At 58.8% G+C, this 16,306-nt stretch overlaps 1 pseudogene; it reads left to right on the top strand.

The window, feature by feature from the left end:
• Positions 1-851: 851 nt before the first annotated feature.
• Positions 852-13,795, top strand: LOC119090496 (uncharacterized; annotated as a pseudogene).
• Positions 13,796-16,306: the final 2,511 nt, after the last annotated feature.

Genomic DNA, 16,306 nt, shown 5'->3' with positions numbered 1-16,306 from the left:
CACGAACAGTCCCGCGGTTGGACTCTGTGATGATGGGCACGCCGAGCTCCCCGCGACGTATTGACGCTCCGCATGTAGCTGGGAAAGGCGAGAGCTGACGGGCCCCGTTCGTGGAGTATGCACCGGCGGTTCTCGCCAGAAGTTAATGGCAATGCGAACCGGGTCCCGAAACGAACTCATGAACTCATCCATTTCCATACAACGTTCATTTCCCTCACCATAAATCTCGTGCGGCTCGGCGGCCACCGCCGCCGGGCCACGTCCGTGCCTGTGCTGTGCCGTCCCTGGCTCACACCCCGGGCCAGGTCCACGCCCCTCTCTTTGGCGGCAGTCATGACCAAGCAGCGCCTCCTCCCGTTCCGCTGCTGAGCACCCCTCGGTGGCGCTTCCCGTACCAGCCAGTGCTCGTGCGGCCGGCCACCGGGCGACCTTGAGCGCGACACAGAGCCCTCCGCCATTCTTTCTGTTCGGGCCCGGCTTTGTCGGTCTTCGGCCGTCGGACGGACGCCGATCGGTAATTGCGCATGTCTCCCCGCTAGCGCTCATCAGTCGCCCTCGCTGATGGCGCGGCGGGGGGAGGTCCGGAGGTGGCGACCTTCGCTCGTCGCGCCCCCGTCACGCCGTGACGCTCGGGGCACGGGTGACGTCACGGGGGTACCGGTGACGTCAGTGGGTAACGGCGCCGCCGGCGGGTCCGGCCGGAGCGGCGGTGCCCCCGTGACTAAGGACGGCTTCCGGCGCGGGCGGAGAGATCGGGGGCGGGTCGGAACAGGGCCAGTTCGCGTCGTGGCGTCCCCAGAGACGTGCGTCGGGGCACGCGTGCTGAACACCGCCTTTGTGGGGAGGCCGCCATGCGGAAGGACGCAGCGTCAGGTACGTGCGCGAGGCAGGTGGAGTGTGAACGACCAGCATCCGTGCGCGACCTGGCCGGCAGATTCGGGAGATTTCGGCCATGTTGCTGCCTGAGATCGTCACTCACCCGTAAACGGAGCCGTGTCCTGGGCCGCGGCTATGTTGCGGGCTGTGGACGAGCTTTCCGGTCGTGATTAGCTAGGACCTTCCTGCATTATTTCAAAGGTGTTTTTAACTGGGATGGTTTTGCACATGAGGCAAATGTCCAAGTCATTCCTCTCATGTAAGGTCGGAGGCTGCTTGCGTTCTTGGTTCGTGGGTTGAATAAACCTGTTCCAGTTATCTTCATACATGTCATGAGTGAAATCAACATACTAAATTCGCTCGCAGCAGTTATCTTCATTTAGAAAAGTAAGCCTGCTGTCGTGACTGTTCCGATCAGTTCGTCCGGGATCAAAGCTGGCGGGTGGCCGGCCAGGATGAGGTCTGGACCGCTTCGTGAGTGGGTCAGGTGGGTCGGGAAGCCTGCCCCCGCGGAGCCGACGCGGGGAGGCCCGCCGCCGCGCGTCGCCAGCGCGGCTCGATCTGTGTCACTCGACGCCGAGGCACGGGCGCCGCTCGGACGAGCCGGTGCGTCACCTACCCGGCTGCCATATGGCCATCTGGCCGCCCGCCGGCTATCTCGGCCGCCCTGACCGAGTTCGGACCGCGGCGACCGAAATAGCGCGCGGCCGGTCCATGGGACGCCCGCGGGAACGGCCGTGTGGCAACCACAGGGCCACGGTCAGGGCTGCGGACACCTGGGGCTGTGTATTGGCGGCGCTTGGCCCGTTCCACTGTTGAGTCACAATGACAATCGAACTATAAACATACCATGTTCATCGAAATAATCGGCTATACTTGAGAAAAGAATGACCTTGGAAACGTTGTGCCATCGGAGGAGATAACGTCAGACATATTTTTCGTTAAGACTGCTGGGACGGCATTTGAACCACGTCGACTACGCCACCTCGTTCATCGCGGGCAGGCGCTCGATTGCGTGTTCTCAGTCCGGAGCATGAGGCATGATACCGTTCCGACACGATGCCAATCGCTCGCTCTCCCACGCGGGCGCCTTTCCAGCGCTGGCCGCGCGCTGCGCTGACCCGCCGCGCCGAGTCACGACTCGAGTCACGGCCCGAGTCACGAGCCTCGGTTGGCCGGGGTTTTCCGGGCTGGTCAGCGCTGGGAGGCCGCTGCAGCCGCCGCCGCAGCTCGGGGTGGCGCTCGCCACCGCCCGCGGCGCTCCGGAGGCGCGGCGTGCAAGGTGGCGCGCCGCTTCTGCCGCCAGTGCACCGCTCTTGCTGCTGTCGCGTCACCACGTGCCACTCGAGTGACGCCTTTTCCGGCGGCGCGTTAAGACGGATATGATGCGAACGATGCCTGATCAGACAGATGGCGTTGGATCCGACACCGACAGGCGCGTAGGGCATTTGCGGAAATGAATGATGGAGCTGAAACATTAGGACGCGGCAGGTGCCCGATGCGTGCAGTGTGGCCCATCCCGGGGGCGTTTGCTGGTCGCACCTTTAACGCCCGTGCTGTGTAGGGTTCCATGCTGGGTGTGGCCACCATCAGAGCACAATTTCTTGAGAGAATTGGACCTGGAACTTCACTCGTTGACCACCAAAAATAGCCACGTCCTGACTGAGAGCTTATGAATTATAGGGAGGAATTGGATTGGCTTCGCCCTGATATGCCATTTTATCGTCCGAAGTCTTAAAGCCAGCGGCGAGTTTCCCAACACGGTCCGGCAGTTCATCCGCAGAGGCGGACCTCATGCGAACGGTACACCCATTAGCTGACCGCACTTGGGACAATGGGCTTGTTGACTTGGTTTGCCGCCTTTATGGGACAACGTGCTGATCATACTTAATGTTGATTAACAACTAAGGCCATGTAGAAAGGGTCCGGCCGGGCCGATCGCGGTAGTCGTGCTAGACTGTACTCACAGCGTCCATGGAACAAACTCACCGGCTCTAGAAATAAACGTAGCACACCAATATATATATATATATATATATATATATATATATATATATAGATAGATATATATATAGATAGATAGATAGATAGATAGATAGATAGATAGATAGATAGATAGATAGATAGATAGATAGATAGATAGATAGATAGATAGATAGATAGATAGATAGATATATATATATATATATATATATATATATATATATATATATATATATACAACTGGTTGCGTTTTTGCCTGTTACGTTTGTCTTTTGAGCTAAAACAAAACTAACAGCACAGTATAAGCTAAGATGTAATCGACGCGCTGTGCTTTTGCTGACACCCAATTAGTTCCCGAGCGCCTATGCGCGAGGGTGACTCGAGAAAAGTCAGCGCGCCGTGCTAGGGCATTGATGCGGCAGCGAGCGGACGGCGCGCCGGCCCGCCCCGCCGGGCGCCGCCGCCCTCCGCCTGGGCGAACGGTGACCACTGGCGGGGTGGGCCGCCCGGGCCGCGCTGAGTCATCGGGCGGCCGGGGGCACGGCCGCCGAGGCGGTCACTGCCGCCCGGCGCCGGTCACTGACGGACACCGCCACCCGGCACCGGTCACCGCCGCAGTGAAGGTCCGGGTGGCGGAGGCACGCCTGGTGCAGTCAACGGTAGCCGGTGTGTGATGCGTGGCTTGTGAAGAGATCCGCTGCAGGGACACTGCTGGGTGATTTAAACAACCATGGACAGTTCACGTCGAACAGTTTTTGTGTTAGTTATTGAGTTTTCACGAGAAGCAGCTTTCTTTGTCAGTCATTCCGCCTGGGCGCTGCGGGCGCCTCGGTGCGAAGAGCGTGCTGCCATTCTAGCAGACTGCACTTGATTATCCATAATCCGGCTTGTACCGGCAGTGCAGTCAGACGTGTTTGTTACCCACCCAACAAAGCCCACCAGACACCCATAACCCTTCAACACCTCTTCCCCTGACCTGTGCATCGAACTGAGGACTCACTGTGTTGCAGTCTTCACATCCTGCGCCGCAGTCGTGCGCAGCGTACCCTTCACCAAGAAGCACGCGGCCTCTCGCCGCGCGAGCTGGCCGGGCGCGTGTTTTGCGCAACGCGACTATTTACGAGTGCCTTTGCTGGTCGCTGCCGCGCAGCCGGCGCATAAGCGCGGGTTTACGAGAGCTTATGCGTGGTGATGCGTTGAGGGGAGGGGTGGTGGAGTGGTTGCCGGCGACCTCGGCAGCGGACGCGCGCAGGGCATTGACATCGCTGCGAGCGTACACGCTGGGTGCCGGCGCTGGACTTTGCAGCGTGCTGTGGGAGGGGAAGGGAAATCAGCCAGGGGTAGGGAGGGGCGGGGGGAGGGTGGCGCGGAGGCGAGCAACGTCTTTGTACCGTTGAATCGCGGCATTACCAACGAACGAAGGCTACGGTATTGCAAAGGGAGGCTGACCGCGGGATTTGGCGCGGTGGATGTTACGACCGGTTTGTGAGACTCTCAGCGAGGCACCTCTCGCTGGCTGTAGACGCATCGCAAAGGGCCACGCACCAGACAAGGGACACAGGGGGGGGGGGGAGGGGGGTATCACGTCACCAGACAAGGGACACAGGTGGGGGGGGGGGGGGGGTATCACGTCACGGGTGCTGAACGTTCCCACGCTGACACAGAAGTCCAACAATTCGACCCCTTGTTTCACTAGATGGTGAAATCACTGGCATTCTATTACTGCCGAAACACCTCACCTGGAATGATCTGGGCACCCGATAATTCTGACGGGTTGCACACAGAAAAGAATGCGGTATGTGGTAAGCCGGTGGTCACTTCTGTGGAAAAGTCATGATCCGCAGCCGAGCGGTTGAAGGCGTATTGCCGGTGATTTATCACTTCGACTTTTGTTGAGGCCCTTGGTACGCCGCGATAGAGATGGCTGCACTACTAAAGTGGGTTAGCTGAGACGTGGAGCATCCCATTCGTGTTGTGAAGTGACATCTTGCGTTGGGCTGCATGTATGTATGCACGTCTTTTCATCAATTTGTTGGTTGTTTGCGCCGTCACCGTCAAATCATTGACGGAAGCTGGCCGTCGCCCCGTTCGGGAACCGATGCCGTGTACGTCGCTCAAACCCTAGCCTCCATAGTTGATTGGTCATTAGGTCGAAGAGAAATGCTGTCCAGACAACTTGACCGCGATTCACTGTTGTAGTCCCGCGACCTCGAACCAATGCTTGTAATTCAGTGGTCATTCTTGCCATACCGCCTAGGTTTCAATCAGTTACCGTTAAGTATACGAACACGATGTTTTTGCTGAAGGATTTGCTCGAACAAGGCTCCACGCTAATGACTACATCAAAGGCGAGGTCAACTTACCCATCAAGTGTCATACCAAGGTCCTAGCTGGTAGTTTTGAGCTCGAGAGCTTCTGCAGAACAATACGTTGATTGAACGATTCAGCTGGAATCTCCAGCTATTGATCACTGGAATCCTTCAAACATGTAACAAGTTTGTTGCTCCAAACAACGGTGCAGTAAAAGTGTAGTTATGTGCATACCAAAATGAATGATCCTTAGTTGACTAGTATCTCTGAGGAACTTGTCCCGAAATCTTAAACAATCTGTGGCTGTCTCCGAACAATTTTTGAAGTAGTTTGTTTTATCGCTTAGCCGAGGAAACTCGCCATGACACGACAGCAAACACAACAGAAGCTAGGTTATGTTCACTACCTTTTGGCGTGGTATCGGATTCCACTTAACCAAAATCCAGTCACATATGATAAAATTTACTGCCGAAATCAAGTCACAAATGGTCAAATTCGTTGGCGTCAGCTAATGTTTAGGATGATTTCTTGCCACTATCTACTTCCGCCCACTGTATGGGCTGTTTGGCGTTGGCGTGGCGTATGGCGTTCTCAGTTGTTGGCGTGTGGAAGGTGACCGAATGCCTGATAGAAGAAAGAGGGAACCCAAAGAATGGGGTGTCTGTACAGACGGGAGCAGACTAGGGGGGGGGGGGGCAGCTCGTAACGTTATAGTACTGAACATTGGTTAGTATGCATCACCTCATACTGCAAGCATGCTAGGTCAGACTTGCGCGGAGGGGTTTGCAGCCTGACCCGACCAATATTTGTTGGAAAGTCAGGTTGAAGTCATGATCCAGGGCATCTCTGCCACTGCGCTTAGTGTGAGCACCTACAGGAACGGAGGATGCAGACTACGTCTCTTCTTTTCCTCCTTCTGAGGCAGCCACAACGCAACGTACCAGGTCAAATTTCCTTTTCGCTGATATGCTGCACATGCGTGCGTCACATTGTCGACTATCTTTAGAGCTATGCACGCACGTTATCAAACCATTCACCACCATTGTACTTGTGGTGATGCTTGAAATGATTGCAAACCACCTCACCTTACGCAGAGCAGCTTAGGCGTGCTCGGGTGCGTGAATGTACGTGAAAAATCTTCTAGGACCACTCATATGCTCATCTGCATGACCTGTCTTTCTGAATCACCAACCTAAACCTGAACAAAACGCAAAAGCGTGAAGGCAACGCTCCGCTGCTGTGTGATAGCCTCACAGAACGACACCTCGCCGCGAACCGAACAACAACACGGCTTCAGTCCAACGCCTAAAAACAGCGCTCTGCAGTTCCTGCGCGCTTCCGCTCTCGAACCGGTGATGCCTAATTGCCCAAACAAAAGATGTTTACGCTGTGATCCGGCGAGCAAAACAGAGAGGCGCGTACCGATCTGACAGCGCTGCCAATGAGCTCGGACAGCGGCGACGTCCGCGTGGCCGCTTTTAATCACCGGCCAAGGCCAGCGCCGTCCCGCGGTCGTTTCAGGCCGCCCTGCACGCCGCTCTAACAAATCGCCGCCTCTCACCGGAGCCTTTGCGGCGGTCGCGGCGCGACGCGGCCCGTCTATTCACAGATAATGCCGATTATTATCCGCGCCGCTCGTAAAGTCTGCCCCAGCGTTTCCAAATTAGTCCAGAACAATGGCATCCTTCCGCGACGCTGTGGCGCGCGCGTCACGCTCCCGTGGTGCCGTCTCTTTTTGCCGGTCGGCCGGCACCGAAAGTGACGAGTGGGGACGGCCCGAACGTCGCGCCACCGGCCACTGCCACTGCGACCGCCCGCGGGCGTCGCACGCCGCCCGGCACCACCGACGTCCGGTGGATGGCAGGCCACCGCGGCGTCCACCTCGGCGCCGACCCCGACGCCGACCCCGACGGGTCACTGGACCGGGAAGTCGTCGTCAACTTTAAGCGATTGAATCGGGCAGCTTTGCGGCCGATCTGGATGACCTGAGGTCACCGAACCGTCGCCGGGTCGGCGCGCGCCGCCGCCTAACTGGCCGTGTCGCGTTGGCGCCTAACTGGCCGCACTTAACCGAGCACGGCGGCGGTCATTTCTCCGCCCCGACCGAGTCGCCTAAAAACGGCGCCGTTTTTTTAGCGTCGCGCGCACGACGTGCCGTGCACAATCGTCCAGCCAGCCGGGCCTTCGTGTGCGGTTTGGTCGGTCACGGGGAACGGGAGCGCGCGTCAGAGGCGGAGCGCGACGGCGCGAGGCCACAGCGGGGAACGATGTTGGGCAACTTCGATTCAGTCGCGGCGCCCCGGCGCGGCCAATCGCCGGCACCTTGACGAGACAGTTCCGTCGCGCTGGAGACAAAGCCGGCGCATTGGCGGCGACCGTCGCGGTGGTTGCGGCGCCGGAAGCGGTCCGACGTCGCTGAGAGACGCGCGCGGCGTGCTGACGCGCGGCATATTAAGCGGTGCCAACTGTCGCCCAACTGTCGCGGCCGTCACTTCAATCGGGTCTCAGCCGATTAGGCTTGCGCCGTAGCCGGCCGCGCCTTTCTCCCTGTTTGTGGAATTGCTGCGGCGGCGCCGTTGCGCCACGGAGTGCGTGGAAGAGCGCGCGTCGTCGGACGGAACAATCGGGCGGTCAGTGCTGTTACGTCACCGTCGCTGCCAGCGAAACGCACCCGAGGCCGGCGCCGTTACGTTACGTTCCGACGCGACGCCGCAAAGCCGGCGAGCTGGTGTGAGCTTCGTAATGTCTCTCGGTGGCCGAACGCAGCGTGGGAAAGGCTTGATGCCGCAGACTCCTCGTTGCGTGCGCAGACGAGCTAGCGCAGAGCCAGCGGCGAGAGTTCATGGCCCGGGGCTGTTCACGTGCGGATTCGCTCCATGCATCAGTGATCAGCGGCGACTGGCGGCGCGGCATCTCACGCTCCTGGTGAAAGGTCCAGCCGAGCCGAGGCGCAGCTCCCACACGGCACGCAGTGAATCCCACGGCCGCAACGCTGGGTGTCGATCCTCGCCGATTCACAAACCGATGTTTGTAACACTCCCATGCGTGATTCGGCCGGTTGGGAAGCGGCCCAAACGCGCACCATGCAACAGCCGGCTGCGCGTTACGTTTTGTAACCGCCGTGCACCACATGCGCTGTGGTTAGCTTGCTTTCTTTCTGGTATGACGCACTTTTACCGGCGTTTTTTGGACGAGTTTCGCTGGTCCCGTTTCTGACCTGAGCTTTTTGCGAGGCTGCTCCGTGCCACAATCGGAGCATCCGCGCGCGCTGGCGACTACTGGTTGACGCGCTGCCTTGTGATGACCGCCAAACCTCCAGGCCACGTCCATGCGCTCCAAACGCCACGTTATGGCTGACGACAAGCACCAGCACGTGATCAGAAGACCCAATCAGAAGCCCACCCAAGGGATGGCGCATGACCGGTGCCCTTATTTTGGCAAATGTGGTGCCCGCGCACGGACAAAATTCAAATGGAAGCACCTGAATGTCGCATGTGTTCACTTTGTCCACTAGTCACGGACGCGACGGCGCTGCAATGTTACCATGCGATGCGATGTAGACGACGGTGGCCTTTAACCAGCTGACGTTTTGGTCAGCTGGCTAAAGCGTGACATCCGAAAGCGCTGAGCAAAGACAAGAAAGATATCGCGCAAGCCTGTAGCTGCCGCTTCCTAGAGGACCACCCAAGGTCGGGCCGTCTCACAATGAAATCCTGTTTACGACCAAACTTGTAGAAGTCGCACTTCCACGGTCACCTTTGCTCGTTCCCTGTCGCATCAGGCGGCTGGAAACCGCACCGGGTAAGCGGCATACGTACCCCGCACTAGGATGGCCTCTCCACTACTGTTGACGTTATACTTGGCCCAACGTCAGGTGCGCCTGTTGGCATGCATGCCAAGCGCCCTGTTCAAGATTGTCGATATATATTGCCTTGAGTGGCCAATCAGTCCCAACTTCTGAGCTGTGGCCGCAATCTACCCAGCTGGGCGTGGCCAGTGACCGGGCTTCAATTACAGATTGTTCGGCCATGCTGCGAAATGGCCCGTGATACCACAGCATGACACGGACCCCAGTCGTAACTCGAAACGAATGAAGGTTGTGGCGAATGGGACTGGACATCGACACGCGATTAGCCATGCAGACATTCGCACGCCGCGAGCCAGCACCGACATCTTAAGACAATAAAACAAGCGGGGATATCCAGGCCAGACGTGCTCCAGGCCAATGCCCAGCTGGACACTGCCAACTGTTCCCAAGCTCCAGTGGTGGTACACGACCCGCGCTGTGACCAGGCCTTCGCTTGAATTGAGGCTGATCCGTATCTCACAGGTCAGGGAAATGCTCTGGCTCCTGACGTCATTTTAGTGTAAAGTCTCTGTCCACTGCCTGGCTGAACCCATCGTGTGCTCATCTCTCTCTCTCTCTCATCTCTCCTCTCCTCTCGTCTCTCTCTCTCTCCTCGCGGAGCGCGAGCTACGAGCGCGGAGGAGCGAGCTCTCTCTCCGAGAGATCATGCTCGCGAGCTCGCGATCTGCTCTCTGCCGCCTCTTCACTCCCCTCCCCCCCCCCCACCTCCCCCGCCTACACCCCTCCCTCCCCTTCCCTCCCTCTCCTCCCTCCCTCCCTCCCCTCCCTCTCCTCCTCCCTCACTCCCTCCCTCCTCTCCCTCTCTCCCATTCTCTCTCTCTCTCATAAACTCCAAAGATCCGTCTTTTCTTTATTTCTCTCATTTCCTCCCTTGTCTCGTCCTTTGTTTCTCAGCTCCCAGCAAGTCCCGTTAGCGTCCCTGTCCGGGCCTTGCGCGAGCGGCTAAGTCAACAGAGAAAGCCCGCGCAGCTCCGGCGCAGCAGTCGGCAGCGGCCCTCGCCTGACCCGGATGCTCCTCTGGCCCGGTCAACACCCGCAGATCCTCCGGCCACGGCCGCACGTCCTCGCCCCGCGTCCGTCCGGCGCCAGAGCGTCGCGCCAGCTCAGCGGCGCCGCCTCTTCCTCGGCGGCGCTGGGCCGGCCATGCTTGCTCGCCGGCGCGCCCGCGTGCGTGCTTCCGTAGCGGCGCGCGGCGTGTGCCCACGGCCGCTGGCGCGCCGTTGCACGCCAGCGACGACGCCGCAGGTTCGATGGAGCGTGACAGCCGTGCACTAGAGTGACCTATAAAGCGACCGAGCGCCTGGTGCTGTGGCGTCTCTCGGCACACCCGCCGAGGCCCGCACCAGCCGTCACACAGCGCTCCGTGGCCTACAAATCGGCCGCAGCGGTTCGCCGGCGTTTAGTGTGTCGATCATCTACTACATTTGAAAACGCGCAGCGGGAGGGGCGGAAACGCTACGAATGAGAGTTCGAGAAAGAGGATGGCGTCATGTGACACCTGCGTGACCGCATGTTTACAGCTCCGATCACGTGCTCGGAAAGCAATTAACACTTTGAGGTACGCGCCAAAACTGAGCGTGCAAGGCCTGCTTATTTTTAGCCAATTAACGCGTTTTCAATAAGCAATTAAATGCCTAAACTGTTGGTCTAATCGTCAGTCCGGCGTCGGCGTCCGAGTGTGCCGTGTGCGTGATGAGAGAGTGCCGGCTGCGTGACCGGGGCAGCCCGCTATTGCCCTGTCGGCGGCACGTCCGAGACATGCCGCCCAGCCGGCGCGCGCGGCCCGTTTGGCAACGGTTACAGCCTGACCTCTGACCATTAGCCAGCCGTTCTGAATGTGTTAGTGCCTGACACAGATGTGCTGCGGCTGCCGGCTGCGTCCGCGACAGAGATCGACCCGAGCACCACTGTGCGGCACCGTTTGAGTCGTTCTCACTGTCCGTGAGGCCATCGTGTGCGCTCGAGTTGTTCTCACTGTCCGTGAGGTTGTCGTGCGTGCGTCTCGTGAAGAATGTCGACATCTCGTTAGCCAGCGGACTTTGTCCCTGACGGTTAGCGATGTGCTTGCAAACGGCTCATCTTTTGAGTTTAAACAACTATTCATGTTCTTAGAGGACATCGACTTCCAAGCCATTTTCACAGCTCACTAGTTAAGCAAAAACATCGCTATCGGCCGCAAAATGACAATAGCAGCCGACGCGCCCTAAAACACCAACAATGACAAACAACCGGGCGCCCGGGCACACGACAGGGTTTGAACCGGGCGCTACTTTGTGACACCTTTCGAGTCGCGCACTGGGGACGCGACAGAGTTCGAGCCGAACGCCGCTGTGTCGTCGTCCCAGCTGTTATGAGATGCGAACTGATAAACAAGCTCACCTGCTGTGTGTTATCACCCGTCGTGTGTTATCGGCAGCTGTGTATTGTACGGTCATATGCGTTTTCGGCACATGTGCGTGTCTCCCACTGTGTGCTGTCAACTGCTGCGTATTTCGACAACCCACCTGTATCGCTTGCCGTGTGTTGTCATTTGTTACGTGCCGTCTGGCAGCAGGGGAACCTCGGCGGAAATTGGAGAAACGTGAATTTTATCTTGTCTCTTTTCTTGCACTGTCACCAGGCCAACGTTCGATGTTTGCACGGCGTTGAAGCTATACTCGTAATCAGCCGTCCTTTGTGCTGCACCCAGCCGTCTGCTGCCCTTTCTGACGCGTGCCTGCTGTGCCCGCAGACCGCTCCGGCCGAGGCGTTCGTCCGGCGCCCTGAGCCGGCGCATCAAGCGAGCCGCCAGACCTCGGACTCCAAGCACCGTGCTCGGCCAGGCCCTCCTGGTCCTGAGGAGGTCGTGTCGCTGTTTCGACCTGCTCAAGACCAAGGAGCCGCCGCTGCTGGTCAGGTGGCGATAGGGGCAGTACCTGAGCGCCGGCGCGGTTGCATCGCGAGCTCGGGAGCCCACAGCACGCTGCTGCTGCACCTCCGCGGGGCGGCGGGGCGGCGGATGGCTGGCGCAGAGCGTCAAGTTCAAGGACAGCCGGCGCCTGGTGCAGTCGGCCAGAGCTGCTCATCCCGGACACCTTCGACGGCTTCTTCGAGATCCTGAGCGAGGAGGGCCGCTCGGTGCGCTGGCATCGAGAGCGGTGGCCGAGCTGTCGCGCCGCTTCCCCGACTCGTGCATCGCGCGCGACAGCTGCAGGCGTACGTCTCCAAGTCGGACAGTGGTGGACACGATCACAGGAGCGCACGCGCATGATTCAGAGCGGCGAGGACGCTCGTGCTGGTGGGCGAGGTGGTGCGGACTCGGGGGCGAGGGCCTTCGCGCTTCCTGCGCTGCTTCGACAGCAGCGGCGAGAACGTGTACCTACCGTACGAGCAGAAGGTCAAGTTCAGCGCCGTCGCCAAGGAAGAAAACATCAGCGGCGTGCACAGTGTCGCCAACCTGCTCAACAAGCGGCTGCCGCTCAACGTACGCATGATCAGTGGTCGGCCACCGGACGGTGCCAAGCTCGGCAGCGGCTTTGCCGCCGAGATTCGCCTGCACGCCACCTACGAGGACGAGCTGCTGGTGGCGTCGCCGCTGCAGAAGGGCGGCACGCTGCTGGCCGTGCCGCCCACGGCGCCGCTCAAGGTACACGTGGCGAGCAACGGCGACGCGCTGGCGCGGCTCAAGGAGTTCGACCGGCCTGTGCGAGGCGCGCCACGCAGGCGTGGGCCGAGGCGGCCGACCGCATCCACGCCTTTCGAACGTGCCGCTGCCGGCCGAGCCGCGCCTTGACGGCAAGAAGGTGGCGCGCGCGCCGCGACCGCGCGGCTTCCGGCGCTCCGTCTCGTCGCCGGTGTCGCGCGTGACGCGTCGTCACAGCGGCGAGACGGTCGACGAGTACGACGAGATCGACCAGATCTATGACTACGTGCGCGGCTTCGCGCCTCTGCCGCGCGGCCTGCGGCAGGCGATCAGCCGGGGCTCGCCGGAGCGGCGGCAGGTGGCGCCGGCGCCGCCGCCGCCGCCACTCCGACCAGCCGCCCGAGCCGCCGCCCATCGAGACCATCCCGTCGCGCAAGGTGTCGCAGGCGTCGGAGCGACCGGTCAGCGTGCACCCCGGCGTGTTCGTGGCGAGCCTCGAACGAGGCCAGCCGCGGACCGACCGGCGCGTGGCTGAGAAGCGCGCCCGCGAGCCTACCAAGGCGCCCAAGAAGACCATGGCCAAAGACGAGGGCAAGCAGTCGATGAAGCTGTTCGCGAAGAGCGGCAATGCCAAGCGAAGCCGCGTTTTTTTTCGGCACAAGAGTGCATCGCCGCTGAAGAGCAGCCGGGGGTGTTGTTACTATCCGATGGCGGGGTCGGCCAAGTCGGCGGGGCCGTCGCCGCTCTTCAAACATCCGCTACAAGTAGTTTGAAAACCTGGCCATGGACTTCGACACGCTAAACTCGAGCAACTCGGGCGGCAAAGACGTCCGGCGACCTCGGGGGACTCGGCCGCATCAAGGCGAAGCTGCCCGAGAAGAAGTCGAAGAAGCTAGGTCGGCCCAAGTCCATGACGAACCTGGTCTGGGAACCCCCCAAGCTGACTCCGGCGATGGAGATGTACGTCAAGCCGAGCCTCATCACCGACCAGGACCGCAAGCTGCGGCTGGAGCCCGGAGTCTACAAGAGGCGCAACTCGACCGTCATGCTCAACAACAAGTATAACAACCAGAAGAAGCTGGGCACGCTGTACTTGTAAGGTGAGTTATAGCATCTGCCGTACTTTCACAACTGCGCTGCCAGCATGCAGCTATCCGTCATGTATCAGCGCGCGTGCTGCGCACTCGCTTTCAACCAAATTACTTGCAGTAATAAAGTATCCAATACTCCAGCGTTATTTCGAATGTAAGCCAGTGGAGGCACAGCATCGTTCGGCAACATTGTCTGGCGGCTTCCGACCCAGCCGTCCCGCTTCCCACGGCGTTACGTCAGCACCGCCGCCGGCTTCTGTCCGGCGGCTGCCGCAGCCGACGAGGTCTCGGCGGGCTGTCCTCCAGGACAGCAGAGATCTGGCCCCACATGTGGAGCGCCACCGTTGGTTGGCTGCTCACGTGCGCGCATGCGTGTCGCCTTTTCCGTACTTTCTTGGCCGCAAGGGAGCTTTCGCTTGCATCTGAGGACCGCCTGCATAAAGGCGTTTTCCGCTACAGGACATGGACAGTCTCCGGGCCACTCTCATTTCATGGCACTTCAATCCTATCTCGTAAATATCATAACATTATGCTCCTTGGGGACACTCAAGGACACTGAAACTCGGGAAACCCAGCCTCATCTGACACTCAGACATGAAACTCAGACACTCAGTCCGCCGCCGCATCACGCCACGCGGCCACACATCTCGGCACGCCGCACCGCGCCGCTCCAGCTTCTCCCGCAGCTGATGTGTCGTCTGACGATGTCCCCCGGATGTTTCGGCCGTGGCTTGTGGGGTCGTGCGCAGCACAGTGAGCCTAGACACCGGTGCTCTGTGCACAGTTAGCGTGCACACCGGTGCTCTTTGCAGACAGGCCGCGCCCTGGATTTACCCGACTTCGCTGCCCGCAGACAAGCCAGACCGGTGTGCACCTTCAATGCCAGCTCGGCGGTGCCGTGATTCCGCTGGAGTGATGTCGCCATGCGGGTCCGGGGATTGGCCAAATTTATCCTTGATAAGCCTAGCTGTTAATGTCATTTTTGCGATATTTTAAGCCGTTGTTTCGGATATGGCCACAGATAAAGCCTGGTGGCAGACCAGAGCGATGGTGCTGTCTGCTTAAAGGAAAGATACTTCTTATCAGGTTGAAAACCAGGCTGCGTTTGTATCATTAGCTCTTATCAGGTTTAATTCCGGACTCCGTTTATATCATTAGTTCGTATCGGGTTAAAGACCAGGCTCCGTTTGCAGCCTGAGCCCTACCAGGGTTTTCTTTTCATACAGCTTTGTCGACCACTTGCCAGATTAATTTTGAATTTTTTCACTCGCAAGGCAAACGACGTAATACATAGTAAACATCTCACGGCCAGGTACATATGATACCTGACCGTGAGACAATGAGGCATTTGACGCCTGGCCGTGACAGTTAGGTGGGCCCACAAGTACACCTAATTAGCGATGCAACGCCGCTCCGAAGGCTAAAGCTACCCTCGGTGCGGTAGACTCCGACTAATGCTGTCTTCCATCTCACCTCGTTCATTTTGAAATACCGAACTCCACTTTGTCCAGCGAAATGATGCCATTTAGCCAACTTTGCTTGTGACCGCTTCCGCGGCCGCTGTGGTCGATTGCATAGCCTTATGGTTATCGGGCGGGACTAGTCCAGGGCCACGCGCTGTGAGTGTGTGGGTGTCGCAGCGACAGCGATTGCTGTGACCTGCTGGCAGGACAGCCCCCTGCAGACTCTGCAGACGACTGATCGATTGACGCGAGTTTCCTCGACCAAGTCTTGAGCGTAGGCATGGCTTCCGAATGAGTGAAAAGTGGATACTGTCACCGTCTGTCTAACAACTGACACTACTGTCGGCTTAGTTGGTGCGTTTTCGTCTCATCTTTGTCATGAAATCCCTTGAAACAGAGACAACCTAATACCACTGAGGAAGAGCTGAATATCTGATGCTGCGAAAGTCTACCATACCGTATTCGTGTGAGTGGCCTGTTTCACAACGTGAACAACGCCATTGGTATTTTTCCCATTGAAGGGACAATGGCCCAAGCAATCACTCCATCCACAATCGCGAGGAAGGCAGTGGACCTCCCCTCTGCCCGGGACCTGCTCAGTGGAGCGGATGGCGCGCTCTAGTCGTCATGTGCCGCATCCCGTGCATCGGGACATTCGGTGGTCTTCTGTTGGGTGACGCCAGTCAGCTGACCGAGAAAAGATGCACGCATGCATGTTGTTGCAGGGTTGTAAGGAAACGTATCGGCAAAACTTCCGCATTTTGAACCTATGGGAGTTCCATTCCAAAACAACTTGCGCCCTTCATTGAACTTCTCGCATCTGGACTGATTCTTATCCTCGGCAGGTACGGTCAGATACTCAGGTAGATTATCCTAGATAAGCCATGTTCCTGGGCTTCCATGAGGCATATGGCTATTACGTGGCACTCTTTTCTCATAATGCGGATATTAATGTTCCATTGATACCCCTCCAAGTCCTTCGTCTGAGTGACCCTCTTTCACGAACTGTGGAAGGGGGCCCTCCGTTGGGACGGCGCCGCCGCCCGGACCGCCGGCTCCCGCTGCCGCCGCCCCACCTCACCAAGGCCCAGGG

The sequence above is a fragment of the Pollicipes pollicipes genome, unplaced genomic scaffold (genome assembly GCF_011947565.3).
Source record: "Pollicipes pollicipes isolate AB1234 unplaced genomic scaffold, Ppol_2.1 Scaffold_1144;HRSCAF=1327_pilon_pilon_pilon, whole genome shotgun sequence".
Taxonomy (NCBI): Eukaryota; Metazoa; Arthropoda; class Thecostraca; order Pollicipedomorpha; family Pollicipedidae; genus Pollicipes; species Pollicipes pollicipes.
Note: the sequence above shows the minus strand (reverse complement) of the source record. Positions and strands in the feature narration are given on the sequence as shown.